At 27.4% G+C, this 3310-nt stretch overlaps 1 long non-coding RNA gene across 1 annotated transcript; it reads right to left on the bottom strand.

Moving 5' to 3' along the window:
* Window positions 1-708: 708 nt before the first annotated feature.
* Window positions 709-2957, bottom strand: LOC119663176. The gene is made up of 3 exons (XR_005250980.1): window positions 2824-2957; window positions 856-1351; window positions 709-795 (listed from the first exon to the last, which is right to left on the bottom strand). It is a non-coding gene; the product is annotated as an uncharacterized LOC119663176 (long non-coding RNA).
* Window positions 2958-3310: the final 353 nt, after the last annotated feature.

Below are 3310 nucleotides of genomic sequence, written 5' to 3'. Positions count from 1 at the left end.
CCTCTTAGGGCATTGATCTTAATCTTCCACTTACCGTAGTAACGTAGTAAACAGAGAGAGTCCTAAGGTAATTGTTAAGCTCAATGTAGTTTCAACTGGGGAAGTTGGACCTCATGCAGATGAGACAATCATCTGTGTAGCAGATTTGCCTAATGCATTGAGGAGGAAGGGAAAATGAGAAGGAAGGAGAAGGAAATATTTACAAGGATGGGGTATTCGCTAGAAACAGCCATTACTCGAAACAGCTGTATGGTCAGCTAAAAATTCAATTAACTAAAAATTTCGTTTTTACAATTCACTACTGTTCGAAACCTGTCAGTTACATTTTATAATTTTTTAATTGTTATGTCATGATTTCAATTATAAAATAATTAATAATCAATTTAAAAACAAAATATTTTTCTTATAATTTGGTACTATTTAAAAACCTTTGCATTAGCAAAACAGTTTTCTTCGTAATTTTCGTCGTAATTATCTTTAAATCTACATTCGTTTAATTTTGGAGAATCGCTCAATTTTATAAGAAACTTATAAATAAAGTGTTCAATTAAAAATTAAAGGATAACTTCAAAATACCATATGTATTTAACGAAAAATTGCTTCACATTCGGTTATACTTTTTATAATAGAAAAGATTTTTATTTTCTACAATCCATAATAAGCGATGAAACTATTTTCCAGAATTGATAGAACCCTAGTTTAATGGACAATAAAATTTGCAACATTGGTGACTTTCCTTGTTCTAGTATTCTATTTTATTAAGAAAATATCCTCAGTAATGTCGTTCAGTTATATCTAAATGGGACATAAATATTGTTATATTGTATATAAATTTTAAAATACAAATATAGGTACATTTTTCCTTTGTAAATTAAATTGTTCTTTTTTATTTTCACAATCACTCTTCATTTGTCATTAGAGAGGTTGTAACATATATTCGCCTTGCATAAACATTTCTTCTTGGATAGGTGCATATTTGGTTAAACTTCCCGTTAATAATACTTTCTATTTAAGTCTTTTTTTATCTAAATTCGAAATTTTAAGCCCACATTTAAATGGATTAAAAATAATTTCCTTCTTTTTATCGCATACATTTTGTCAAATAAATTTCGATTTCATCAATGAGTTTTTTAACATGCATCGCACTAGTAATTCGTATGAAATGCGAAAAAAAACATCAGATACAGAATCCGACAGGTCTAGTATTTTAGTGACGACATTGACTCCATATCGCATAATTTAATAGACCTAATCAGCTGTAAGCAATAAGCAATAAGCCGCGTGATGTCATGATATTCCAAATTGTATATGGTACAGTAACAGCTTTGGTAGGATTTACAAGCAGCATTATCTATAAGTATAAATTAATATTTTATTGACTTCTTTTTAATTAAAAATTAGTTTGAGTTTAATTAGTTAATGAAATTATTACAATCATGATTTTATATAGATACTTAGGTGTGGCTAGGTAGTAGCTTAGGTGAATAAAAAGGAGGGTAAATAATATAAAGAGATAGAATCTTTATAGTATACACATTAGACTGTTTTCACACCTATTTCTTATATTGTTTAGAGCACTATTTGTGCTCAGTATTCATTTATTATTCATTTAAATAATAAATAATGAGCTACATTATTTTTATTATTTAACAAGACTAATTCGGTATATACTTTGTGATAATGATTGAAATTATATATTTTCAATTTGAGTTCATATAACCGTAAACATATGCATATATTATACTTTTACACTATTATACTTATAGTTCTGCGATTGACACAGAACTATTCATTTTATTTAGAAATTATTCTTATCGCTGCTCATTAATTGAGTTTATAATGAAGTAAAAACTTCAATAATAGAATATGTAGACAGTGTGGTACTCGCATAACACCAATTTGTTTGGCAGAGGTTCATGTTAAGTAAATATGGTATGTGATTCATTCCAGAGGAACTTAAGGGTGAAATATAGAAAATATATTAATATTTATATATATCATATTGTCAGTTCTTCCGTTTTTCAGTATTTGAATTGATAAAGAACTGACTTTGAATATTTTTTCAAATGTTCTCATTTTTATCCCTCGAAAACAGACAGACTCTTTTATGTTGAAGCAGATATGTTATGTTGGATAATATCGGATTATTGAAATAAAGTTTTATATTATTCAACTCATAGGGAATATGTTTTCCGATATCTTTTTACTACCTAAAAGGTACTAACTTTACTATATTACACAAAACTTACATATATGTGAAAAATATAAAAACAGCTTAATTCTTATTAAACTTAGACTAGGTGCTCTCTAGTAATAACAAAATTTAAATTTATTAATAATATCAAGATATTTTGAAGTTACAAAACTGCTATAGACAAGTGTAGGTATTTCACCTGGACCCATGTTAAATACAACTTTCATACCGGTACCTACATCGTGTTTTTATACTTTCTTCCTCATCTCATTCCATATACCAAGTCTTGTCAACCTTTTGTGTGTTTGCTGTGAAATGGGCATTTGGTTACAGCAGTAGCAACAACAACAGATAATACAATAGAATCGTTGGCCTATTTCAGTTAACACTTTTATTTGTTAATATCTTAATTAAACTTAATCAACTGACGATTATAGTTAACAATGAAATTTATAGACTAATATTGCTGGAATTTTCTTGCTGGAGTTTCAATATTCGTAATGGAGGTTATTAATCTTTCAAATCACTATACAATCAATACGTCAACTATTAGAACTTTGTGCCTTTTTTACATATTATAATCCTACTTTCTCAATAATTTCACAATTTAAATATTTTGTTGGTATCACCTTTGAGTAATGTGCTAATATTTGTTTACGTATCTGACGCTCTTCCTCTGTATATTGGAGTGCCTTGTTAAATAATTTACTTTACTTTTAAATTTAAGTAATTTCTCCCATTTACTTTATTTGTTTTTTAGTTGTCATTTGACAACAGTCATTTACAGTGGTGGCAATAAATATGTTCTTTGATATTGAAATGACATGTTTAATAGTGTATATTGTACATAATAATATTCGGACAAACAACTTCCACATTAGGCTTTTAGAACAAAATGTTGTAAAATTTTTTCTTATATGAGGTTAGGATTATGTAAATTAAAATGGATTTAGTGCTAGACTTCAAACAGAAATTAAAATAAGGCATCTTAAAACTGTTTATTTACAGACTATAAAACTATAAAAAAAAAATGTACAATAGGTGTATTCAAGATGTCTGTGCATCGTTGCATGTACAAATTTATTTGATTTTACAAAAACAATTTCTTTTCTTATA

The sequence above is a fragment of the Teleopsis dalmanni genome, unplaced genomic scaffold, assembly GCF_002237135.1.
Source record: "Teleopsis dalmanni isolate 2A unplaced genomic scaffold, ASM223713v2 unscaffolded_contig_0189, whole genome shotgun sequence".
Taxonomy (NCBI): Eukaryota; Metazoa; Arthropoda; class Insecta; order Diptera; family Diopsidae; genus Teleopsis; species Teleopsis dalmanni.
This window is presented reverse-complemented; position numbering and strand designations above follow the sequence as displayed.